At 48.3% G+C, this 27,185-nt stretch overlaps 1 protein-coding gene and 1 long non-coding RNA gene across 4 annotated transcripts in view; both read right to left on the bottom strand.

Annotated features, from left to right (window-relative positions):
* The window catches only part of SLC45A4 (solute carrier family 45 member 4), a 111,759-nt gene extending 99,798 nt beyond the window's left edge, over positions 1 to 11,961 (bottom strand). For 2 of the 3 annotated variants that reach the window (XM_083450542.1, XM_083450546.1), the window contains exon 1: positions 11,822 to 11,961. The gene's annotated coding sequence lies outside the window, so the exon portion shown is untranslated. Of the gene's footprint in view, positions 1 to 2,245; positions 2,469 to 11,821 lie in introns of all 3 variants that reach the window. The other variant, XM_083450543.1, reaches the window with a different exon arrangement.
* A 7,362-nt stretch (positions 11,962 to 19,323) lies between these two features.
* Positions 19,324 to 20,201, bottom strand: LOC310682693. Its single transcript, XR_014514107.1, has 2 exons — positions 20,112 to 20,201; positions 19,324 to 19,999 (listed from the first exon to the last, which is right to left on the bottom strand). It is a non-coding gene; the product is annotated as an uncharacterized lncRNA (long non-coding RNA).
* Between the last annotated feature and the right edge of the window lie 6,984 nt (positions 20,202 to 27,185).

The following is a 27,185-nucleotide window of genomic DNA, read 5'->3' as shown; positions in this document are numbered from 1 at the left end:
TTGAAATGGGTTTTATCTGTATATAGCCATTGCTGGACTCCAGCTCCCATCAGTCCCAGCCAACATGGCCACTGGAAAGGGATGATGGGACTTGGAGTCCAGCAACTACATTGGCAATACAGTGGTACCTCTGGTTGCAAACGGGATCCATTCCGGAGGCCCGTTTGCAACATAAATAGAGCGCAACCTGAAGCGCTGTATCTGCGCAGGTGCGCAGCACGATTTGTGCACATGTGCGAAGCGCTATTTAGCGCTTCTGTGCATGTGCGAGCAGCGAAACCTGGAAGTAACCCTTTCTGGTACTTCCAGGTCGCCGTGGGACGTAACCTGAAAGAACGTAACATGAAGCAAAAGTAACATGAGGTATGACTGTATGGGATATTGGTCTTCAACTGGAGGCCATGACAGGGTCACACCTCAGCTTAAGAGCCGCCGAAGCTTTTGTGGTGCTATTTCTAAGGGAGAAAGTAGGAGCAAAGAGGGCATTTACAAGGTGGACATTTACTGGATAAAATAAAATAAAAATAACAGTGGATCCCATTTTGCAGGTGGATTTGAAAAATGCTGTCGCTGACTGCTTTAAAAGAGAAGAGAATATGAGCTTCAAGTGGGGACTGTGGTAATTAGATTACAAATTGCCTGTCCTCTACTGGAGGGATTGAGTTACACAAAGTCAGAAAAACAGGGCAATGGGGGAAAGAAAAAGAGCTAGCAACGTGCAGCAGAAGCATTTCACAAATACTGCTGTAGTACGTCTAGATTAAAGGGACGCGGGTGGCGCTGTGGGTTAAAACACAGAGCCTAGGACTTGCCGATAAGAAGGCTGGCAGTTCGAATCCCCACGACGGGGTGAGCTCCTGTTGCTCGGTCCCTGCTCCTGCCAACCTAGCAGTTCAAAAGCACGTCAAAGTGCAAGTAGATAAATAGGTACCGCTCTGGTGGGAAGGTAAACGGCGTTTCCGTGCGCTGCTCTGGTTTGCCAGAAGCAGCTTAGTCATGCTGGCCACATGACCCGGAAGCTGTACACTGGCTCCCTTGGCTAATAAAGCGAGATGAGTGCCGCAACCCCAGAGTCGGCCACGACTGGACCTAACGGTCAGGGGTCCCCTTACCTTTACGTCTAGATTTTCCTGGGCATTACCAGGATTTCAAAGGCAATAAGAATTGGTGTCTGGGGGGGGGGGGGGGAGACAGCGCTTTGTCCTGGATCATAGGCAAGTCAATTTGGCATTGTTTTTTTTAAAAAAAGCTTAACAATTTTGGGTGTTTCCTAAAAGAAGCACAGCAACTTTCAGGTTGTCCTGGTTTTTTTACTCTTTGAAATACGGCAGCCCTATTCACAAAGGAGTTGCAAAGAAGCGAATTTTTAAGCAGGCGAGATAATTTGGGCTCCTGAACAGATTCACAGGGACCCTCCGGGCAGGCTGGTGTTTTTTGTTTTTAAAAAATAATCCTGCAGGTGTATTGATGCAATCACAGTGCATTTCCATCTGGAAGAGCACTCTCGTGCCACAGCACAACAAAAGAGAAGCAAAATATACAGTGGTACCTCAGGTTACATACGCTTCAGGTTACAGATGCTCCGGGTTACAGCCTCCGCTAACCCAGAAATAGTACCTCGGGTTAAGAACTTTGCTTCAGGGTGAGAACAGAAATCGTGCTCTGGCGGCGCGGCGACAGTGGGAGGCCCCATTAGCTAAAGTGGTGCTTCAGGTTAAGAACAGTTTCAGGTTAAGAATGGACCTCCGGAACGAATTAAGTACTTAACTTGAGGTACCACTGTATTGGCATTATTTACAGCTCTCCTAATCCCCTATAAGGTGGAATTTAAAGTGGTAAAGCTTTCTGTGTACAGTGGTACCTCGGGTTACATACGCTTCAGGTTACATACGCTTCAGGTTACATACGCTTCAGGTTACAGACAGTGTTAATCCAGAAATAGTGCTTCACGTTAAGAACTTTGCTTCAGGGTGAGAACAGAAATCGTGCTCCAGTGGCGCGGCAGCAGCAAGAGGCCCCATTAGCTAAAGTGGTGCTTCAGGTTAAGAACAGTTTCAGGTTAAGAATGGACCTCCAGAACGAATTAAGTACTTAACCCGAGGTACCACTGTATTGGCATTATTTACAGCTCTCCTAATCCCCTGTAAGGTGGAATTTAAAATGGTAAAGCTGCATTTTAATTTTAATTTTCTGCAGGAAGCACCTCCCCATTGTCATATACTAGCCAGCACGTTTCTGCACTTACCCTTGAATGCAATAAAAATTCCTTCTTATGATTGCTGTTGGCCAAAGGGTCAGATAAGTTGCAATCCATCACCCGTTAAGTTGGGAACTCCCTTGTCTTTTGAATAGAAAGTGAAGCGAAAAGGAAACTCGCCATTTCCTATATCATCCTTCAGGGGATCCTGCACGTGTCGGCAAAAGCCACTTAAGACAACATTTTCGTTGGAAGGCGGAAGGAAATGAAGCTGTGAACAAGCAAACAAGACTCCCTCTCAGGACCCGAGTGAGGTAGATATCTCCAAATCTTTATGGAACAGAGGCTGCTGTTTGTTCAATGCCACTTTTGCTCATCAAATTCCCTTCAAATGTTTAGGACTAGAATCACAGAATCATAGAGTTGGAAGAGACCACAAGGGCCATCGAGTCCAACCCCCTGCCAAGCAGGAAACACCATCAGAGCACTCCTGACATATGGTTGTCAAGCCTCTGCTTAAAGACCTCCAAAGAAGGAGACTCCACCACACTCCTTGGCAGCAAATTCCACTGTCGAACAGCTCTTACTGTCAGGAAGTTCTTCCTAATGTTTAGGTGGACTCTTCTTTCTTGTAGTTTGGATCCATTGCTCCGTGTCCGCTTCTCTGGAGCAGCAGAAAACAACCTTTCTCCCTCCTCTAGGTGACATCCTTTTATATAATTTAACATGGCTATCCTATCACCCCTTAACCTCCTCTTCTCCAGGCTAAACATGCCCAGCTCCCTTAGCCGTTCCTTATAAGGCATCATTTCCAGGCCTTTGACCATTTTGGTTGCCCTCCTCTGGACACATTCCAGTTTGTCAGTGTCCTTCTTGAACTGTGGTGCCCAGAACTGGACACAGTACTCCAGGTGACGTCTGACCAGAGCAGAATACAGTGGCACTATTACTTCCCTTGATCTAGATGCTATACTCCTATTGATGCAGCCCAGAATTGCATTGGCTACAACTCTCATCAGCCTCTGCAAGCACTAGGTTGGCAGGAGATGCTTTAAAACATGGGTAAGCACACTAAGGGACGCGGGTGGCGCTGTGGGTTAAACCACAGAGCCTAGGACTTGCCGATCACAAGGTCGGCGGTTCAAATCCCCGCGACGGGGTGAGCTCCCGTTGCTCGGTCCCTGCTCCTGCCCACCTAGCAGTTCGAAAGTACGACAAAGTGTAAGTAGATAAATAGGTACCGCTCCGGCGGGAAGGTAAACAGTGTTTCCGTGCGCTGCTCTGGTTCGCTAGAAGCGGCTTAGTCATGCTGGCTACATGACCCAGGAGCTGTACATTGCCTCCCTTGGCCAATAAAGCGAGATGAGTGCCGCAACCCCAGAGTCGGCCACGACTGGACCTAAAGGTCAGGGGTCCCTTTACCTTTAAGCACACTAAGGCCTGGGGGCCGGATCTGGCCCAATTGCCTCCTAAATCTGGCCAGCAGACAGTCCAGGAATCAGCGTGTTTTTACATGAGTAGAATGTGTGCTTTTATTTAAAATGCATCTCTGGGTTATTTGTGGGGCATAGGAATTCGTTCATTTTTTTTTCCTTCCAAAATATAGTCCGGCCCCCCACAAGGTCTGAGGGACAGTGGACTGGCCCACTGCTGAAAAAGTTTGCTGACCCCTGCTTTAAAAGAATGTAAATCCTGCTTCAAACCTGCTAAAATATATTCCTCCCTGCTCCAGAGTTCTTTGGGGACCTTCAGACTGTATTTTGCGGCAGGCGGGGCGGATCTGAGCTCATACCAGAACTTTAGGTTTCTGCAGTTAAGTGGATTTATAGTGCATTGTCACCCTTACACAACAAATTCACTTTAAAAAGGGAAAAAAGCCACGACTTTTTGCAGTTTGGAAAGTGACAGTGGAATGTTTTGAAAAATGCGGGACAAATGGATGGTTGGGGGAAAGACATGTAAACACTTTGCAAGAAATTCAGGTTTGAAATAGTGTTGTCAGATAGCTATCCTGTCCACAAATCAGAATGAATGATAAGGACCAGGCATAGTCTAAGTACAGCATAAGCTCTGTGCAAGCAAATCAGGATGAATGCGCAATAAATAGGTCACCTGGAGAAGTCAGTCGTCGTAGCCCACCTTGGTAAAACTAATACTCTTGCCACAAACCCCACGCTTGTGGGAATTTTACTACCCTCCATGCTCTGACTGCAGAGTATACTTGACTAAAGAACAGTGAGGTCAAGCACTGGAAGGCAAAAATTGTGGATGGGGGAATCTGCCATTTTTTGTTTGTTTGTTTCTCTCGGTTTCTCATTTTTTTCCATTGTTAAATTCAGTTCGCCTCATTGCAATTTGAAGAAGTCCACATGGAAATTTATATGCATTTATCCTATGGTTTTCCCGGTAGTGATGCATGGAAGTGAGAGCTGGACCATAAAGAAGGCTGATCGCCGAAGAATTGATGCTTTTGAATTCTGGTGCTGGAGGAGACTCTTGAGAGTCCCATGGACTGCAAGAAGATCAAACCTCTCCATTCTGAAGGAAATCAGCCCTGAGTGCTCACTGGAAGGACAGATCGTGAAGCTGAGGTTCCAATACTTTGGCCACCCCATGAGAAGATAAGACTCCCTGGAAAAGACCCTGATGTTGGGAAAGATGGAGGGCACAAGGAGAAGGGGACGACAGAGGATGAGATGGTTGGACAGTGTTCTTGAAGGTACCAGCATGAGTTTGACCAAACTGCGGGAGGCAGTGGAAGACAGGAGTGCCTGGCGTGCTCTGGCCTATGGGGTCATGAAGAGTCAGTCACGACTAAACGACTAAACAACATCCGCAAATAAACATACATAGCATACAACTTCGCTTAGTATAAGCACCCCTCACCCCAGGGGCGTACGAAGGGGGGGGGGCAGAGTTGGCAGGCCGCCCTGGGCACCACTCGGGGGGTGATTAGATGGCCTGCTGCCCCCCCAGCTGTAGAGTGGCCGATGGCGCGCACTCAGTACGGGCGCCACTTGCACGGTGACTGTATGAGATGCCGTGCATGCACAGTCTGTATGGATGTTGCGCGTGCGCCACCGGGCGGTTTGCCCCACCCCTCGATGTCCCGCCCCGGGTGCTGGAGAGGGTTCCTCCGCCACTGCCTCCCCCTTAGAGAATGCATTTTTTGTACATTATTCCCCTTGACATGCGAATCTTTGTGTGCATTCTTTGGTCAGAGAAAATCGGAGATGGTGCGAATTTCAAGTGAAGCTGGGACACTTATGTTCAAAGGCAAGCTGAATGCATTTCTCCGCCACCCCTGGCAAAAGCCATGCTTCGTGTGAGCCAGTTTTCTCATTTTGCTAAAAAGCAATCAATTTTGGAAGCCTCGTTACCCGGCTTCTTTGCAGAACCATCTCGAGAGGCTCCCAGGAGATGAATGACAGGCCCCTGGCTCCAGCAATGAGGCACAGTGGCATGAAAGGCCATAAACTATTCAGCAGGCTTGCGGTTCCCCTGCTCTCAATGGGCCCTGAGCCCTCTCTGGAAGCGTCGTGCTTTTTCCATCCCATCGGAGCAGTCCTCGTGGGAAGGGACTAGCTGCTGAAGGGGAGTTAGAGAAGCTATTTTAAGGCCCAGAAAAGGGAGAGGGAGAAGGGGAGAAGGCTTTGCAAAAGCTGTTATTCATCTGTCAGAAGGCCGCATGTTCGTGACCACAGTGAAATATCATGCAATAATTACATTCAAGGTTAGTGGTTTGGCAGCGGGCGATGCCGTTCTGGCTTTGTACGGAGGACAACGAAGGTGTCTTCTATTGGATCGACATCTGCACGCCGTAGAGTGGCCGAGGGCTTGCACAGTTAATATGGGTGCCGCTCGCATGGCGTCCAAATGGGCTGCCGCTCTCGTTCACCATCCGTACGGGCGTATGTATGGACTGCCACATGCACCACCCATGCGAGTGTCCCTACGGGCTGCCGCGCATACGCAGTCAGTATGGGCTGCCACGCATGCGCAGTCCGTACGGGTGTCTGCGTCCGCCACTGGGCGGTTCACACTGCCCCTTGGCGTCCTGTCCCAAGTGCTGGAGAGGGTTCCTCCACCACTGTCTGCACATTCATTTAGGCTCTAGAGTTACAGTGGTACCTCAGGTTAAGTACTTAATTCATTCTGGAGGTCCGTACTTAACCTGAAACTGTTCTTAACCTGAAGCACCACTTTAGCTAATGGGGCCTCCAGCTGCTGCCGTGCCGCCGGAGCACGATTTCTGTTCTCATCCTGAAGCAAAGTTCTTAACCTGAAGCACTATTTCTGGATTAAAACTGTCTGTAACCTGAAGCGTATGTAACCTGAAGCGTATGTAACCCGAGGTACCGCTGTACACAGAAAGCTTCATCGAGAATCACCGTATTTTTCGCTCTATAAGATGCACCAGACCACAAGACGCACCTAGTTTTTGGAGGAGGAAAACAAGAAAAAAAATATTCTGAATCTCAGAAGCCAGAACAGCAAGAGGGATCGCTGCGCAGTGAAAGCAGCAATCCCTCTTGCTGTTCTGGCTTCTGGGATAGCTGCACAGCCTGCATTCGCTCCATAAGACGCACACACATTTCCCCTTACTTTTTAGGAGGGAAAAAGTGAGTCTTATAGAGCAAAAAATACGGTACTTGCTCTCCTCTTTACTTAAATCTCCCTTTGTGTAGAGATTTTCAAAAGGGTTACATGACAAATCAGAAGAATCATGAACTGTGCAGGCTGTTTATGCTAGCCAGATTTAATATGTTTCCCTCGATGATAGTAAGAGGAAGATATTTAGGTCTCCCAGAAGCAGAGTGTCTCTGCAAATGTGGTACGGTAGGAACCTGATATGCTGGAGCATATTTTCTTTTCTTGTGATTTGGGCATTCATGCCAGAAGACAATTGTAAGAGGCCTTACACCCTAACAGGCTCGATTCTATGCCGCCAACGATTCAGGACATGCTCTCGGACAGGAATGATCAAATTACTTTGATAGTGGCTAAATTTTTGAGTGCTGTCCCTGTGGAAAGACTGGGCCGTCATAGAGAGATTTAGTGGTTCTTGATTGGTCAGTGATGTGGTAGTGTTAGACTGTATCATTTATGCAAATTGTTATGCCGAATTCGTATTTTCCACAATCTGTATACGGTATTTGTTTTATGTGTGGTTGCTATGCCTAATAAAGGATTGATTGAATTAACATGGAAGCGATCAAAATGGATGGCTGCCTAGGATGACTATGCAAAAGGTTCAGGTGGGGTTATGATATGATGCTGTTGAACATCCAGGCGAAATCGTTGAGTCAGATTATCTGGGGATACGGAGCGAGATCTCGCCAGCTTGCTGAGGGAACGGAGCTCCACCTCTCTTTTCCGTCTAAGAAGATGCATAAGGCCTGCAATCAGTATTGGAATGGATTGGTGCCGACAAAGTGAAGCTCAGCCCAGAGAAGGTGGAGGTGCTGTGTGTGGTTTGGACAGAGGGGTGCTATTTAATCTGGATGGGGTCACTTGCCCCTCCTTAAAGAACTCCTGTCTAATGTTCTATTTCCCGTCTCACCAGCTTAGGCTGGTGAGCCTTATGTGGCGTAATGGGTGAGCATGTTTGGCTGTTGACCAGGAGGTTGGTGGTTCGAGCCTACCCAGGAGACCGCTGTGGGCAAGATTTCTGCAAGGGTCCTTTCCAACTCTTAGATTCAATAATAATAATAATAATAATAATAATAATAATAATAATAATTTATTATTTATACCCCGCCCATCTGGCTGGGTTTCCCCAGCCACTCTGGGCGGCTTCCAAAAGAATATTAAAATACTGTGATACATCAAACATTAAAAGCTTCCCTAAACAGGGCTGCCTTCAGATGTCTTCTTAAAGTCTGGTAGTTGTTGTTCTCTTTGACATCTGGTGGGAGGGCGTTCCACATGGAGGGTGCCACTACCGAGAAGGCCCTCTGCCTGGTACCCTGTAACTTGGCTTCTCGCAGTGAGGGAACTGCCAGAAGGCCCTCGGTGCTGGACCTCAGTATCCGGGTAGAATGATGGGGGTGGAGATGCTCCTTCAGGTACACTGGACCGAGGCCGTTTGATCTACTGTGATACTTACTGGACAGTCTGACCACAATTATTCATGCACCGGTAGAAAACAAGAGTTAGTGCAAAATACAGCAGCATTTTGCCAACAAAGGTCTGTATAGTTAAAGCTATGGTTTTCCCAGTAGTGATGTATGGAAGTGAGAGCTGGACCATAAAGAAGGCTGATCACTGAAGAATTGCTGCTTCTGAATTCTGGTGCTGGAGGAGACTCTTGAGAGTCCCATGGACTGCAAGAAGATCAAACCTCTCCATTCTGAAGGAAATCAGCCCTGAGTGCTGACTGGAAGGACAGAGCATGAAGCTGAGGCTCCAATACTTTGGCCATCTCATGAGAAGATAAGACTCCCTGGAAAAGACCCTGATGTTGGGAAAGATGGAGGGCACAAGGAGAAGGGGACAACAGAGGGCGAGATGGCTGGACGGTGTTCTCGAAGCTGCCAGCATGAGTTTGACCAAACTGCGGGAGGCAGTGGAAAACAGGAGTGCCTGGCGTGCTCTGGTCCATGGGGTCACGAAGAGTCGGACACGACTAAACGACTAAACAACAACAGCAGCAGCATAGTAATTGGGACCCAATGTGAAAGAAGAATGTTATGCAAATTCCAGAACAGCTATGCTGGCAGCAGGTCCATTTCTGGCTGTAATTCGAAGTCCTGATTTTAACCTGCAAAGTACCAACCGAGGATGGAGAGGAACCTATGGCCTTCCAGAGGTTGTTGCACTCCAGCTGATCCCACGAGGAATAGAGCATGAGACAGTCACCTCCCCAAAACTGCTGTCCATGGCTAAGGAGTTGCAACATCTCCACACAGCCCTCCTGGCAGGGAGCCTGATCCCTTCACAGCTGTATGACAGGGAGAAATTCAAGAGAAATAGCTTTCCCCAGCAAGCTATATCTTTGCCTGTTTTGCAGTGGTTTAAAGAACAGGAAGGGGCGCGGGTGGCGCTGTGGGTTAAACCACAGAGCCTAGGGCTTGCTGATCAGAAGGTTGGCTGTTCAAATCCCCGCGATGGGGTGAGTTCCCGTTGCTCGGTCCCTGCTCCTGCCAACCTAGCAGTTCAAAAACACGTCAAAGTGCAAGTAGATAAATAGGTACCACTCCAGCGGGAAGGTAAACGGCATTTCCGTGTGCTGCTCTGGTTTGCCAGAAGCGGCTTAGTCATGCTGGCCACATGACCCGGAAGCTGTACGCAGGCTCCCTCGGCCAATAAAGCAAGATGAGCGCCGCAACCCCAGAGTTGGTCACAACTGGACCTAATGGTCAGGGGTCCTTTTTCCTTTACCTAAAGAACAGGAGCTTTGCGCAGCACAGGTGGACCCTAGTGTACCCAGATCTTCAGATCTCTCTCTTCTCTCTTTGCTTATTTCCCCGCCCTGCAATTAATTCCAGCAATCCACAAGGCAGGTGAATGCATCTTCCCAGTCTTATGTAACTGCTCCGCTATACTGGTTACCATGGCAACAATGAAAGCCCCATCAATGCCTGTGTAAATCGACACACACTTAGCAACAAGAGGCTTCCATAAATGGAAAGCTAAACCCCCGTTTTATTCATGCTTTCTTATCAAGTATATTTGGAAAGCAGGCATTAAAATTAGCTAGGGAAGGAGGTTGCTCCAGACAAACGCCAAACCAGAACAATTTACTCTTTTTTTGGGGGGGGGGGGGAGCAGTTTTTTCCAACAGTATTGAAAAACACATCCCTTTCCCAACTATTTTTCAGCACCCCTTCTCCTGCTTTCCCCACCTTCGTCGACTCTCAATGATGCACCACACAGCTCAGTCTTGCTGACTATCGTGCTCTCATCTCATTCATTTTTCGATCCCTGGTTGCCCTATCTTTCCATTGACTTTTGCCCACAGGGACATCATCGTGTAGCTCAGGGTAAGAAGTCTTTCAGTGGCGAGGGCCATGTTCCTTCTGGGAAGCCTTACAGGGGCCACCAGGCACCATCAGGGCTGTCTTAAGCATATCCGGTGCCGTGGGGCAAAGCTCCCTCCGGACCCCCCCCCCCCCCGTTTTCCAAAGTTTAATAATAATAATAATAATAATAATAATAATAATAATAATAATAATAATAATAATTTATACCCCGCCCTTCCTGGTTCAAAAACTGGGCTAACAACAAATTTAAAACACTTTAAAACACTTAATTATAAAAGCAGCATAAAATACAGTATAAAAACATGAATAACAATAAAATTCAAAAATCAATTAGATAATCCCCAGGGCTTGCTGGCTGAATTGGTTCTACTTGGGCCAGCGAGGAGGCCAGGGGAGAATTAGCTTTGGGATCTCAGAGCGGGTGATCTTCATTGAAGGGGAGGGGGAGGGAAGAGAAGGGAAATAAAAGATCAGGCTGAATTCAGATTAAAGGCCAGGCGGAATAGCTCTGTCTTATAGGCCGGACGGAAGGAGGTTAAACCCCGAAGGGCCCTAGTCTGATGGCACAGAGCATTCCACCAGGTCGGAGCCATCACTGAGAAGGCCCTGGCCCTGGTGGAGGATAGTCTGACTTCCTTAGGGCCCAGGGCCTCTAAACTATGGTTATTCATGGACCTTAAGGTCCTTTGCGGGGCAGACCAGGAGAGACGATCCAGTAGATACGAGGACCGTAGATAGGGAGGACAGCGCTGCCGGCAGGGCTAGAGGAGGTGGTCAGTGGCTGGAGGGTGGCTTCTCTGGCAGGGAAGAGATGGAGGCTGGACGCGGCGCCTCCCGGCTCAGCTGGCCGCTTCGTGCCACGGTGGCCACGGCAGACGGAGGCTCTGGGTGCAGCGCTGCTTCGGCGCGGCATGCCGGAGGCAGGCAAGGGCGGTGAACTGATGCCGGAAGGCGCCACGTCCAGCCTCTGCCTCTTCCCTGGCACCCTCCAGAACTTGGTGCCCTGGCGCCCAGCGCCACTAGCCTCTATGGGTAAGATGGCCCTGGGGTACCATTTTGGGGAGGTGCAAGGAGGAGGCCAAACCTCTCCATTCTGAAGGAAATCAGCCCTGAGTGCCCACTGGAAGGACAGATCGTGAAGCTGAGGCTCCAAGACTTTGGCCACCTCATGAGAAGAGAAGACTCCCTGGAAAAGACCCTGATGTTGGGAAAGATTGAGGGCACAAGGAGAAGGGGATGACAGAGGACGAGATGGATGAATAGTGTTCTTGAAGCTACGAACATGAGTTTGACCAAACTGCGAGGGGCAGTGGAAGACAGGAGTGCCTGGCCTGCCCTGGTCCATGGGGTCACGAAGAGTTGGACATGACTAAACAACAACAACATACATTTTTGTACACATTGCTTAGCTGGAGAGCTGCATTGCAAAATTCAGAGAAGTGCGAATTTTGAAAGGCAGCTGCGTTTTGGTTCACATATTGTTTTAGGAACGTGCAGATTAAGAAAGTTCATCTTTAAATGCAAACTGAACCAAATTTCCTCCCTTGAGTGGGAGCTATGTGGCAGCGGTAGCATCTAGGCCTGCCTTTACCTCTGAAATATGTGATAAGAAGGCTCTCGTGATGGCAATGTAGCTCACCTAGTGCAGAAGAGGAGCCGAGAAACTCAATAGGCTGATCCCAAATGAGGCATCTCAAAGAAGGTCCAAAATCAGAGTTGATTTTCTAGCGGTTGGAAGTTGTCCACCTTCTATTTGTGCACAGATATGCGCCGGGCTCTGTTGTTGGGCAACCTGGTTCTATGGCAACAGTTGCCAAGTGGTCCATGTCCAATAACAATTCCAGGAGATTCAGGATTCCAGGCCTTCAGAGCTCTGAGACTAGACTCCCCATCAGTACCAATGGGGTCAAGCCAAGAGTAATAATATTTGCTGGCTCACACTGATGTGGGAAAAGAGCCACCTATTTCATTGCCCAAGTGAAAAACAGACTAAAATAAACAGAGTGCGGTGGGTGAGAAAATAGTCTCAAAGTTACGTATAGCTCCGCAAAGGAGGTACGTTGGAGTGTGTCCACATCAACTGCCAAATTAATTTGTGCCTTCGTGTCAGGAAGTTGTGGTAGCTCTGATTCTTCCCAAAAGAGGCTTCCATGGCCACCATGAAATGACTTCTCCTTTGGTCTCCTCAGCAGTCCCCAATGAGGACCCACGCAAGGCATTTTTGCTACCTGGGATTGGAACCAGAACGGGAAGATTCCACTCTCTAACACACAGAAGAGAGACATGAAAACAAATAACCAAGTCTTTCAACACTGGGGTAAAACAAAGCCCCCTAGCAGTTGCATTCTGCGCTGGCTGCAGCTTCCAAACCAGGTACAAGGCTAGCTCCCCACACAGTGCATTACAGTAGTCTAGCCATGGTTAGCATCTCTGGCCGCTTTGTGGAAGGCACCATTGTCTGGTTTCCATTGTCTTTTTTTGCTCACTCGGGCCTTGGATAACTAAGCTAGCCTCCATGGCCATGTTCACCATAGTCTTAGCCTGCATAACCTAGAGCAGTGATGGCCAAACTTGGCCCTCCAGCCGTTTTGGGACTACAATTCCCATCATCCCTGACCACTGGTCCTGTTAGCTAGGGATGATGGGAGTTGCAGTCCCAAAACAGCTGGAGGGCCACGTTTGGCCATCACTAACCTAGAGGAAGCCAGTCTAACCTCTCTTGGGGGAGCATTCTGCAATAGAGGAGCAGCCACTGAAAAGGATCGCTCTCGTGTCACCTGTGCTTCTGATGTTAATGGGATGGAGAGAAGGTACATACCCAAAGGACCTAGGAAGGTTCATCTAGAGCAGTGGTTCTCAACCTGTGGGTTCCCAGATGTTGTTGGACTACAACTCCCATCATTCCTAGCCAGCATGACCCAGTGGTCAGGGATGATGGGAGTTGTAGTCCAACAACATCTGGGGACCCACAGGTTGAGAACCACTTATCTAGAGAGAGATGATAGAGAGGGTTCAAGAGCTGCATTTACTAACCCACCCCTGCAATATAGACCCCATACCCCCTCACTGTTCCCCGTGAGGGTCCTCACTCCCCCCCACCGCCCTAAAAACAAACAAGCAGAGATTCTTTCTGTCCTTGCAGTATCGGTGAAGAATGACGTGGGTGTTTGGCACTGAGAACAAATGAGGGGACGGCAATGCAGCCGCTTGCTTGCCTCTTTGGCTCTCTCCAAGCGCACGCTGAGTGTGCTAAAAATGGCCTGTGAGAGAGGAAGGCGCAGCGATACCATTTAGAGTCTGGGTCAGCCCTGCTGTGCGAGGTTTTGGACGATGGAAAGTTCCAGGGGCCAAGTACAAAACGTCTATAAAAGAAGCCAAGCTCGTTCCTGCAGCTTCACCCTGGGATCTATGTTTGTTGTGAGAGTTAGCTGTGAGATAAAGGGTCCCATGTGGGCAAGGCGTAGGCTCTCATGGTTCACTTGCATTCCAGAAGCGCATCAGATGTGTGCTTCCTCACACTTTACGGGGCAATTCCTCCACCGCTGTTTCCTGCAGCAAACATACTATGTGTGAATGGTAGTTAGCCACATACATGTGCCAATGGGATGCAAGTGGCGCTGCGGTCTAGACCACGGATCCTCCTGGGCTTGCCGATCAGAAGGTCAGTGGTTCAAATCCCCGCAACGGGGTGAGCCCCTGTTGCTCTGTCCCAGCTCCTGCCAACCTAACAGTTCGAAAGCACGCCAGTGTAAGTAGATAAATAGGTACCACTCCAGCGGGAAGGTAAATGGCTTTTCCGTGTGCTCTGATTTCCGTCACAGTGTTCTGTTGTGCCAGAAGGGGTTTAGTCATGCTGGCTGCATTACCTCAAAAGCTGTCTGTGGACAAACACTGGCTCCCTCGGCCTGACAGCGGGATGAGCACCGCAACCCCATAGTTGCCATTGACTGGACTTAATTGTCCAGGGGTCCTTTACCTTTACAGTTTTGAGAAGGATTTCTAAGGCAGAGGTGGCACCTAGAAGTCAGTCCTAGGTTCTTAACTGTTCTGGCTCATGGATAATTCTTTAGTAACACTTGTGGACAACACATACAACTAATGCTGCGTTTTAAGATACACCCACAAGGATAGCCCCCAAAAGCCAGCACTTGGATACAGAACACTACATTGCTGGGTTTGCTTCCTTGACCCAAAGTTGGCCAGAGTTAGGAGGAGGGAGAAAGAGGAAGGACATTTCTCTTGCAGTTGTCAGATTAATGAGCATTTAGCTGGTGTGCAATTGCCATTTAACCAACAAGTAAAGGTAAAGGCAAAGGGACCCCTGACCATTAGGTCCAGTCGTGACCGACTCTGGGGTTGCGGCGCTCATCTCGCATTATTGGCCGAGGGAGCCAGCGTACAACTTGTGGGTCATGTGGACAGCATAACTAAGCCGCTTCTGGCGAACCAGAGCAGCACACGGAAACGCCGTTTACCTTCCTGCCAGAGTGGTACCTATTTATCTACTTGCACTTTGACGAACTGCTAGGTTGGCAGGAGCAGGGACCGAGCAACGGGAGCTCACCCCGTTGCGGGGATTCAAACCGCCAATCTTCTGATCGGCAAGTCCTAGGCTCTGTGGTTTAACCCACAGCGCCACCCGTGTCCCACTAGTAAGGGGCCACAAATGTGATAAATGTGGGTGCGCAAATTTTATGCAAATCTGTACCCCCTTTTGCCCTCCTTCTGTGATGATTAACTTCACTACTTCTGCTGCTGAGCTTTGGCCAAATTCCCTGACAAGCCTGTATTATGGCTCCATCACAATAATTTTCCGATGCCTTTTATTAAGCCACAATTATACTCGCAAAGTGAAGGCCTGATCTTGCCCACTGCCTGCCCCCATCATTTCTGTCCTTAGCAAATCTGATCTGTACAATGAAGAGCTGTATTCCTGGCAATTTATTTTGTGGAAGGAATTCATCCTTGGGTTGTCTGCCTTCTTGCTAGCGGCTCAGAATTCCAATTATCTTCAAGCCTAATGCATTCTCTCTGGACTTACCATTAATTTATAAGTTTCTGAAGGAGCTGGATGTTCTGTTCCATTTACTTAAAAGAGTCATTTTATCATCTATGTATGATTCAGGCTCCCATCCCACTTTGCTCTCTCCTTCCTTGTTTCAGTGCTTGGGCTGTTTCTAATTAACCTAAAGTGTATGAACGCCTCAGAAGAACAAAGCTGCGTCTCAAGAAATGTGCGCCTATTTACTGCGTGAGCCATAAAGATAATATTCGGGCACGGGGGGGGGGGGGGAGGAGAATGGGGGGAGGGGAGAGACATTGCCAAGGAAAGATTTGGACAAGGGGAAGCCTTCAATAGCAATGATTTGCTGCATCAGGAGTCATCAATACAGCTCCCATAGGCAAAAGGGCATCCTTGAGGTCTTCTGTTGGTGCCCACAAAGCCTCTTTATTATATATACACCCCACCCACCTGGCTGGGTTTCCCCAGCCACTCTGGGCGGCTTCCAACAGAATATTAAAGACATGAAGAAATATCAAACATTAAAAACTTCCCTAAACAGGGCTGCCTTCAGATGCTTTCTAAAAGTCAGATACAGTGGTACCTCGGGTTAAGAACTTAATTCGTTCTGGAGGTCCGTTCTTAACCTGAAACTGTTCTTAACCTGAGGTACCACTTTAGCTAATGGGGCCTCCCGCTGCTGCCGTGTGATTTCTGTTCTGTCGATTTGCTAATAAATTGATTTGATGGTGGTTAAAGAGAAGCAGTCTTAATTCAGCCACATTTCTCTCTGTACACCTGTGTGTGGAGTGCACATATAACGCCCAGCTTCTTGGTGTTTGGACCTTACACTCTATTTCATGGGTAGGCAAACTAAGGCCCGGGGCCGGATGCGGCCCAATCGCCTTCTAAATCTGGCCCACAGACGGTCCGGGAATCAGAATGTTTTTATATGAGTAGAACGTGCCTTTTTATTTAAAATGCATTTCTGGGGTATTTGTAGGGCCTGCCTGGTGTTTTTACATAAGTAGAATGTGTGCTTTTATTTAAAATGCATCTCTGGGTTATTTGTGGGGCATAGGAATTCATTCATATTTTTTTTTCCAAAATATAGTCCGGCCCCCCACAAGGTCTGAGGGACGGGTGGACCGGCCCCCTGCTGAAAATGTTTGCTGACCCCTGCTGTATTCCATACCCTCCAACACTTCTCTGATGAAAATTGGGACATCCTATTCCATCATCATCATCATCATCATCACCATCATCATTTTATACCCCACCCATCTGAGTGGGTTCCCCCAGCCACTCTGGGCAGCTACCATGACAGATCTTTTTTTAAAACAATTACAGGGAAAACATTAAAAAGTGTGATTTGCAACCTGTCATCTAATGTGGCCCTACCTTCTCATCCCCACCTTATTTTTCTATGTCTACATGCAGCTTGCAACAAGAGGAAGCTAAAGGGGTGTGTACAGGGAAGTCAACACATTTAAAAAGAAAAGAAAAGAAAAGAAAAGAGAAAGGAGACAGCTGAGCTGGTAATGGTGAAAGCTCCTTGATTGCAAAATAGTTTTGTTTTTCTTCTGAGAAATCGTGTCCTCTTCACAGAGAGCACATGTTGTGGTGAAATCACTAAGACTGACCTTGCTGTTTGTGTGGGTGGGAAGAAGAAGAGTTTGGATTTGATATCCCGCTTTATCACTACCCTAAGGAGTCTCAAAGGGAGGCGGGTGGCGCTGTGGGTTAAACCACAGAGCCTAGGCCTTGCTGATCAGAAGGTCGGCGGATCGAATCCCCGCGACGGGGTGAGCTCCCATTGCTCAGTCCCTGCTCCTGCCAACCTAGCAGTTTGAAAGCACATCAAAGTGCAGGTAGATAAATAGGCACCGCTCCAGCAGGAAGGTAAACGGCGTTTCCATGCGCTGCTTTGGTTCGCCAGAAGCGGCTTAGTCATGCTGGCCACATGACCCGGAAGCTGTACGCCGGCTCCCTCGGCCAGTAAAGCAAGATGAGAACCACAACCCCAGAGTTGGTCACGACTGGTCCCTTTACCTTTAAGGAGTCTCAAAGCGGCCAACATTCTCCTTTCCCTTCCTCCCCCACAACAAACACTCTGTGAGGTGAGTGGGGCTGAGAGACTTCAGAGAAGTGTGACTACAGCAAGGTCACCCAGCAGCTGCATGTGGAGGAGTGAGGAATCGAACCCAGTTCACCAGATTACAAGTCCACCGCTCTTAACCACTACACCACACTGGCTCTCCCACACTGGGAGCGATTGGATAAACACAACAACCTGATTGGTGGTCCCTCGGTTGCTGGGGTAATTCTGGTCAATACATGCATTAGCCGAGGGACCTATATACACAGCTGCACATTGCGTTGAGCTTCCTCTTTTCGCCTCGTGCATCGGTTTCCCCACCCACCCTCCCTATATTTAGGGTCTTGCTATGACCTTGCTATGCCGTTGTGGGTCGTCTGTTTTTGGGACAGGGGCCCAGTAGGAATTTTCCCATTCGGCTGATTGGCTGTTGCCACTTGGGGTTCGCCTGCCGCATAGCAAATCTTCACAACTTTGTAAGGTTTGGCGGTTAGGCATTGTTTCAAGGTGGAGGGGAGGGGAGGTTGTCACGGTCCAGCTCTAAGGGCCTTCTGGTGGTTCCCTCTCTGCGAGAAGTGAGGTTACAGGGAACCAGGCAGAGGGCCTTCTCGGTGGTGGCACCTGCCCTGTGGAACGCCCTCCCAGCAGATGTCAAGGCAATAAACAACTATCTGACTTTTAAAAGACAACTGAAGGCGGCCCTGTTTAGGGAAGTTTTTAACGTCTGATGCTGTATTGTTTTTAATATTCAGTTGGAAGCTGCCCAGAGTGGCTGGGGAAACCCAGCCAGATGGGCGGGGTACAAATTAATAATAATAATAATAATAATAATAATAATAGTAATAATAATAATAGTTGTTGTTGTTGTTGTTTATAAATTCATGTCTCCCATAGACAGAGAAAAGTTTTACTCCCTCTCTCATAATGCTAGAAGTTGTGCCCAATCAATGAAGACTCAGGACAGGTAGAAGAAAGTTGTTGTTGTTGTTTAGTCATTTAATCATGTCCGACTCTTTGTGACCCCATGGACCAGAGCACGCCAGGCATTCCTGCCTTCCACTGCCTCCTGCAGTTTGGTAAAACACATGCTGGTCGCTTTGAGAACACTATCCAACCATCTCGTCCTCTGTCGTCCCCTTCTCCTTGTGCCCTCAAACTTTCCCAGCATCAGGGTCTTTTCCAGGGAGTCTTCTCTTCTCATGAGGTGGCTAAAGTCTTGGAGCCTCAGCTTCAGGATCTGTCCTTCCAGGGAGCACTCAGGGCTGCTTTCCTTCAGAATGGAGAGGTTTGATCTTCTTGCAGTCCATGGGACTCTCAAGAGTCTCCTCCAGCACCATAATTCAAAAGAATCCATTCTTTGGCGATCAGCCTTCTTTATGGTCCAGCTCTCACTTTATGGTCCTTCTTCACATAGAGCATAATTAATCTGTGGAACTCTCTGCCACAGGAGGCAGTGATGACCACCAACTTGGATGGCTTTAAAAGAGGATTAGACATCTTCACCGAGGATAAAGCTGTCAACTAGCCGTCAAAGCTACTCTCTGCCTTTGCTATCAGAAGCAGCAACGCTTCTGAATACCAGTTGCTGGAAACAGGAAGAGAGAGTGCTCCTGTATTCAAATCCTGATTGCAGGTTACCACTGTGGGAACAGGATGTTGGACTAGATGGGCATTGCTCTGATCCAGCAGGCACTTATTACGTTTTTGGCTGCCGCTCAGTATGGTGAGGGCGTAAAAATGCTTGGGAGGGCCAGAGTTGGGTTGAATTTGTCTTGCATGAACCAGGGCAGTAGAAGCAGCGAATTTCTCATGTTCATTTGACCCCCAGCAGCAGGTCCCGTGGTTAACATCGTCTGCACAGCTGTATTTATAGGCTGTTGTCTCTTGGTCTTTTCCCAAAGAGATCTCTGGAAGCTCAGGCGATTCCAACAGCATGAATTGCCAAGTGAGAAGAAAATATGTTGACAAGCGTCCCCTGTCATATCACACTTTCAGCACATGCTGAGGACGGAAAGTGCAAACTGATTAGGGAGTTATGGGGAACATTTAACCGACACGCTCGCATTTATTTCGTACACAAACAAATCTCCTTTCTGCACGTCTTCATGGGAAAGCAAGCACCTTTTAAGGTATGGAAAATCTTTCCCCCACCCCAGTGTACCCCAGTTTGTCCTTTAATTCCTTTCACGGAATGTCTGTTCTTCATCGATTTGCAATTTGCACGAGAGGAGGAGGTGAAAGAATGGAACTCCTCGGCCATTTTGTTTTTAGCTTATAAAATGGTTGCTTTCTGCCCAGAGGTTGTTTCTGGCAAGCTGGTCCAGGAGGTCAGCTCAGGAAACTGAAACTTAACGGGACAAAAGAAACGGAAGCTTCAGAGGGAACCAGAAACTTAGCAAACCTTTACTTCCCTTCTGTGATTATGAGACTGGGAGTGCCTGTGCGAAAAAAGGTGAATCTGGTAAGCAGGAGAAGAGTGGCTAGAAACCAGTAGAAAGAAGCCTAGTCTTGCAGGGCACCCGAACTTCAGTGACAAAATATATAAACCACATGTCTGAAACCCCAGAGAAAAAGTCCCGAAACCATTTTGTCCCTCCCAAATTGACCTCAAATATTTCTCTGCAAGGTAGAAGGAAAACGGAAAAGCCTCCCCATTGTCTTTTCGTTCACAAATCCTGTCTTAAGGGTATGTCTGTCTGTGTTTGAAGAGGGTGAGCCTGTGACCTGGCTCAGGAACTAAGTATTTGTCATTACAAAAGACTGGCCAGGCTCCCCAGGGTATCCAATCAAGTGTCCATTAACAGATAAAACAAACAAACAAAAAAACACAACAACAACAGGTAACCTGCCAGACAGGAGATAAACAACGCACTCAGATTTCTGTTGTAGACCACCCTTTCTGTGATGCAGGTATGATGTATCTGGGGGTGGTCTTGGACTCCAGGGCGGGCAATTTAAAATGTCTATATAAGGACAGGCACACCTTGGTTCTGGGTCCTCCTCCTTTCCTGCATGTGAGGGGAGCACCCTGTTGCAACAGTTTCAATAAAGATCAGGCTTACCAGCTGCTTTGCTTCTCAATATTCTCTGGTTGGCCTCTGTTATTTTCTTCGACCTATGGAGAACCTACAAAGGACTCTATAAGGGCTCTTGTGTTCCCCATAAGGGAATAAGGGCACATTTTTGTTTATTGCACTGTGTAGACACCGTACCTTTAAAGTGTATTATTTTCCCCAGTGACTATTGGGAACTAAAGTTCGTTACGAGTGCTGGGTGCTCTGTGACAGGCAAACTACAATTCCTTTGGAAAAGCCCTGTGCTTTAACTGTGTGATGGTGTGCACACAGCCTGGTTTGAGCTAAAATAAGTTGCTTTATTGCTAGGTCTTGGCTGAAGTAGGAAAATAGGTTTCATTTAGGTTTCATTTCACTAGCAACACCCTAGAGGTCCTGGGCTCTAAGGAAGTTAGATTGGCTTCAACCAGAGCCAGGGCCTTCTCAACACTGGCTCCGCCTGGTGGAACGCTCTGCCTCATGAGACCAGGGCCCTGCAGGATCTGATTTCTTTCCACAGGGCCTGTAAGACAGAGTTGTTCCGCTTGGCCTTTGGCTTGGAGCCAATTTGATTCCCTCCCCCTCTTTCTTTTTTCTTTTTCCTTTCTCCTCCTGTGATGAGGCTGCATTTTAATATTTTAATGTTGTATTTTAATCTTGTTTTTAAGTTGTATTCATTCAACTTGTTTTTATTATTGCTTGTTAGCCGCCCTGAGCCCGGCCTTGGCTGGGGAGGGCGGGGTATAAATAAAAATTATTATTATTATTATTATTATTATTATTATTATTATTATTATTAAGGGTGATGCAGAGCAGTCTGGTCCAACTTTTTGAATGGTAAAGAAGCAGTAGATGAGAATGCACCAGGAGGTGCCTACTTGGGACTCAGCTATACAGCAGCAAATAAAACGTTTCAAGTGTGTCACAAAGTGCATGGTAAAACCGTGACACTAGATGGCGATGGTGAGCTATGGAAAATTCAATATATTTTTTTCAAAACTTTTTTTTTAAAAAAAAGCATTTTCACAACATTTTTAAAAATATGTGTCTAGATTCCACCTCAGTTTCATTAGTTGAGAACTCTATAATGGTTTGTAGCCAGGAGAGGCCATGCTCTGGGCAGAGAATGTTTCTGGGCACTAATAATAATAATAATAATAAGAATAATTTTTTTATTATTTATATCCCGCCCTCCCCAGCTGAAGCCGGGCTCAGGGTGGCTAACAACAATAAAACAGTACAAAAGTACAGCACAAACAACACTCTAAAATCATTCATTATAAAATTAATTAATTGAAGAGGGTCAGTTATAGCATCAGCTTATAGGAGCCAAGGGGGAGGGGGGAAATGGGGGGGAATTAAGGATGATATGTTTTTTGATAAAATGTTATGTTGAAATGTTATGTTACAGAAATTACAGAAATATTACGCATAATATTTGTTAAATGTTACAAATATTATGCATAAATGTACCCTTTCGACTTGACAGCTCAGGGAAGTTACCTAAAAATCATATAAAATCAACTCCTTTGCCAGTTTCCTTCATTCCACCGCCAATTTGCTTCATTGGCCAAGGAGTTGGAAACCACTTGGTCCCTGCCATAATCCCTCAAGTGGGACGTCATGTATTCACAGGAAGGTACTCATAGGTGTCAGTCGCTGGGCAAAGACACTCCTCCAGACTTGCCCAGGTGCCAGACTATGCAAACCAAAGTTCTATTTTTCCTCTTGTAGTAGGTTCTTAGAATGTACTTCCCAATACATATCCTGTATCCGCCTGTTGCCCCAACACATTCCTCCTATGTTAATCATGTATAACCCTCCCCTTTTCTGATGTAGCAATGATGTAGTGATGGTGCTGAATGAACTGTATGCTGGGATAAGATAGAAACTTTTAAAAGTCCTTGTCACCCCATCCTCGGGGTTCAAAATTCCTCTTTGAACCTGTTGTGCAATAAACTTTGGTCTGCAGCTATTTGCTCCGGTTGGTGGCTGGACTCCTTCCTTTATTCCGCAGGGACCCGCGGGCTCTGCCCGACCAGCTGGGTGACTGAGCAGCCTCGCACCTAGATTTCCCCGTAACAGTTTAGATCAGGGGTAGTCAACTAATGCATCCTTCTTGATGGTAAAATTTCCTTACCTCCCACCAGTTCTCGATGGAAGAAGGATTCAGCTTGTGCCGTACAACCCCCTACTGCCCACCTAGAAGCCTGAAACGCCCACTGGTGGGCGGTAGGGACCAGGTGGACAATCGCTGGTTTAGACTGTCTTAGCTACATGATTTTAGTGCTAATAAATTCTTGCATCCCTTGCCCAGTTCTCCAAAGAGTGGGGAGTTCTAGGCGTGCAGCACTTACTCGCGTTGATTTCCTTTGGTGAAGAATATGAGTGGCAGCAGTGCAGAGCAGTGGCGTAGCGTGGGTTGTCAGCACCCGGGGCAAGGCAAGTAATTTGCGCCCCCTAACCTGTGGATTTGCACCCCCTAACCCTAACCCCCAGATGTTGCGCCCGGTGCGGCCGGCCCCCCCTGCACCCCCCACGCTACACCACTGGTGCAGAGGTTGGCTCACAAGACTGTCTTGCCCATCCCACTCCAAACCTGCAGTTGGCACTGGGTGGGCTAATCAATAAATAGTTAAGACACCAGGAATGCAGCCGCTTTTACTCGGTTCATCGGCAGGAGCACTGACTGGAGCCAATGGCCCAGTTTACCCAGATAGGCGATGTCAGGGAACTGCCATCGGAGCTGGAGGCGGAGAGAAGGCTCCAGAGGGATGCCGGAGAGGGTCCCAGCAGGGAGAGAGGCAGCCCACCCACTGGGGAAGGAAATCAGCGTAACACCAGTGGAGAAGGGGGGCAGATGGGGGAATCGGAGAGGTGGCTCCAGGACTCCTCGCTGGAGACTAGCAAAGAGAGTACGGGTACTCCGCTGCCCACACCCTCCCTGCGCAGAAGACTTCCGCGCAGGGAGAGTAGGAGGAGACTGGGCGTCAAACAGCTTTTATGCTGGAAGAGGTTCAAGAAACGCCCACTGACGGATTCTGCCAGCGACTGAGACAGCCACGAAACTTGAGGCTGTCCAGACAGAAAGGGTTCAACCAGGTAACCTAGCCAGGAGTGGTGGCAACTTACGCACGAGCAACCCCTAGAACCATTACAGGTGACAAATGTCTCCATGCAGAGAGGGACTAAAAAAGTGCTTGCCGTCCATTCTAGCACAAAGCCACTTCCGAGCTAGGGAGGAGGTGGGGTTGTGGGCTTCACGCCCCTCCCCACACTCGTGGGGGCTGACTTCAGCCCCCGCGATACCAGGGAATCCTCAGATGCGTCGTCCCTGGGCCAGCCAATCAGCTGGCCCGGGGGCGTGGCCTCGCTGTACTTAGGTCTGGCGTGGTCGAGGGTCTCCCTCTTTCCCGTGCCACAGCTATCCAGGTTTTCCCTCCCCTCCCACCCATTAGGCTAGGCTCTCTGACGTTGCTATGGACTTTGGTTGGTTGCCGACAAGGGGCCTGGTAGGAATTTTTCCAATTGGCAGATTGGCACCAGCCACTTGCTTTTCACCTACCTCATAGCAATCCGTCACATCTTCTCGGTATTGGTGGTTAGGCATTGGTAGGGGTTATGCAGATTGTTATGCAGATGAAGGGGGGGGAGGGAGCGCCATCACCTCCCCCCAAATTAAGGGTAGTCCGGTAAAGGATTCCGGGGGGCGTGGCCTTGTCCTAAGCCTAGGGAGGTGTGGGCCCACGGCACGCCCCCCCGCACGGTCACCCCGGGGGGAGGTCCTAGTTGACGTGCCTCAGCAGGACTCCCTCTACTGGTGGTTAACCCTTACCGGTCTTCAAGCAAGCAGGCTGAAGCCAGTTAGTTGTTAGGACCAATGCCTAAGCCAATACCGCTCAATTCCTGTAATCAATAAAGTTGTGGCCTAATTTGACCTATTAACTCGAATTCTTGTGCCTCGTGTCTTTATTTCTGAGGGGGGAGGTGGGAACTCGCCACGCAAGCACAGCCTTTCTGAGCCAAGCGTTAATGTGAGCTTAGCACTGGGATATTTAATTCCTGCTCTTGAAAAAGGCAGTGGTGGGGAGAGGATTAGTCCACTTTGCTGAGATCAGACCCATGTGTCTCCTTCAAGAAGAGCCAGCCGTGCCAACTTTGCTCTGAGCAAAGTGAAACAGGAGGGTGACTGATGGCCACCCGCCTGATCTTTCTCTGGCTCCTGCAAGCCCTCCCTGTGCCAGATTGGAAGTGCATCAACCCTTTGCAGCTGGCAAGCACCTTTCTGATTTTCCGGAAGAGGTGCCTACAAGATAAGGAGCAGCTGAGGCCACCACCTCCCCTTGTTTCATAGGTGGCTGTGGCGTTTGCCCTCCTATGTGTGTGACATCATACTGGGGTCATAGAGAAAGGGTTAAAAAGGTAAAGGTAAAGGGACCCCTGACCATTAGGTCCAGTCGTGGCCGACTCAGGGGTTGCGGCGCTCATCTCACTTTATTGGCCGAGGGAGCCGGCGTACAGCTTCCGGGTCATGTGGCCAGCATGACTAAGCCGCTTCTGGTGAACCAGAGCATTGCATGGAAACGTCGTTTACCTTCCTGCCAGAGCAGTACCTATTTATCTGCTTGCACTTTGACATGCTTTGGAACTGCTAGGTTGGCAGGAGCTGGGACCGAGCAACGGGAGCTCACCCCGTCGCGGGGATTCAAACCGCTGACCTTCTGTTTGGCAAGTCCTAGGCTCTGTGGTTTAACCCACAGCACCACCTGCGTCCCTGAGAAAGTGTTGACTAATTGTAAAATGACTAACCAATGGGAACCCAAGGGCCAGAGTTAACTGTGTATAAGCTTTAAGTACAGAGAGAATTTGTTAAGAGGAGTTAGAGTGGTTGAGAAGACAGTCTGGAGTTAGACAAGAGAGGGAAGATAAGTTTGTGGGTTGGGCTAGTCTGGTGTGAGAGAATCTGTTAAGAGGAGTCAGTCAAACAGTTGAGATAATTTGTCAGAAGGTATTAGGAAGGTATAGGCCGGTAAAGAAACTAAAGTTAAGATACTGACAGGAATATTATCTGAGAAACCATAAACTTGTCAATGTTTGTAAAATAAACTTGGTTTTTTTTTTTTGGTTCACTTTTAACAACTGACTGGACTCAGTGTTTTACCAGAGAGTAACGGGTTGATGGCAGCGGGGAAGCGATCAGAGTGGTTGCACAGGGATCAACAGACCGTTAAACATCCGGGGACCCTGTGTGATTGCCCTGTGTGGGCTGGCCCTGAATTAAGATCTACATTAGATCTGCTGCCCCTATGGAACCTGCTGCCTGAGGTGATTCCCCGACCTTGCCTCATGGGTGGGCCGGCCCTCAAAGCTACCCTCAGAGTCTAATTTGTAGGACAACTGGAAGTGGCAATGAGAATGGGAAGGCACTGCTAAAGAGGGAGAAGGGAGAAGGGAGAAGGGAGAAGGGGGGAGGAGGAGGAAGAGGAGGAGGAGAAGGAGAAGAAGAAGAAGAAGAAGAAGAAGAAGAAGAAGAAGAAGAAGAAGAAAACAACTAACTAGAAAATAACAATGATAGTAATCATCATCACAAGTGTCATTCTTGGGAGCATGTTCCTTGCTCTTGACCTCCCAACCTTATGCACATCTCTTTCTTTCTTTCTTTCATCGCCATCATGTCCCACCTTTTTTTTGACGTGCTTTCAAACTGCTAGGTTGGCGGGAGCAGGGACCGAGCAACGGGAGCTCACCCCTGAGTAATTATATAACATTTAGAAAACATCTGAAGGCAACCCTTTTTAAGGTTTGATGTTTTACTATGTTTTTATGCATGCTGGAAGTCACTCAGAATGGCTTGAAGAACCCAGCCAGACGGGTAGGGTACAAATAAATTATTATTATTATGGGCCAACAGCATGGTTTAGCAAATAAAAAAAAGGAGAGAGGGTTTTGGGGCAGCCCCTCTGTGGTTTGCTGGTGTAAAAGGTGTCGATTCCTCACACCTGAAAGTCAACAGCACTTAGGTGACCAGATGCAAAGCTCACCACGCCTTGAATGCTTCTCCAGAACCAGCATTCATTTCATGATCCATTAACCCCATTTGCTTACCACCCAGCCGTCTAATGCGTGTGATAAAAGCCCATAAAAGGAACACGAAGCAAGCAGAGGAGCTCTTGGCAGGTGTCGGGCGGTGATGGTGAGAGAAGCTGCAGCAGTTAAAACTCCCCCCTCCTTTTGCACCCCATTTGAACATTCAGCCATCGGACCCTCTGCACCGGGTCCTCTTATTGAGCACTCAGAGCCCCGCTCTCAATTTCACAGGTCGAAGAAACCTACAGCACGCTCCCATTGAGATGCATGTGTGTGTTTACGTTCCTGCCACTCCGCCGTGTCCCATGTGACCTTGCCCAATTCATTCCGAACAGCCTTTATCTAACACACTCGAAGCTGTTATACAATATCAATAACGCAGCTCCGTTTGCCTTGTCTTGCACCAGCAGAGCTCACAGGCATCTGAATTCATCAGCCCCTAACGGCTGCTGTATATCGGAGAAGAAATTGTGCAGGCTGCTCCTTAACTGCCATTTCCCTCTTCCTTTTTTTTTTTTTGAAAAGTAGTTCTGCCATCTCTGCTAGAAAAAGCACACACACACACACACACACACACACGTACAGCTCTCGCTCTTTTTCCTTCTGCCTCCACTCATCAACAAAACTGCTTCTGCTCACAGCTGATAGCAGGGGATGGTCATGATAGAGGTAGCTGGTTTTGCGGACTTACCCTTCCTCGCTCCTCTTTTCCCCCCAGCAGTGCCAGCAATCACAGTGAGGCAGCTGGCTGAGAAACAGGACC

This window comes from Podarcis tiliguerta, assembly GCF_965153285.1.
Source record: "Podarcis tiliguerta genome assembly, chromosome: 7".
NCBI classification, from domain to species: domain Eukaryota; kingdom Metazoa; phylum Chordata; class Lepidosauria; order Squamata; family Lacertidae; genus Podarcis; species Podarcis tiliguerta.
Note: the sequence above shows the minus strand (reverse complement) of the source record. Positions and strands in the feature narration are given on the sequence as shown.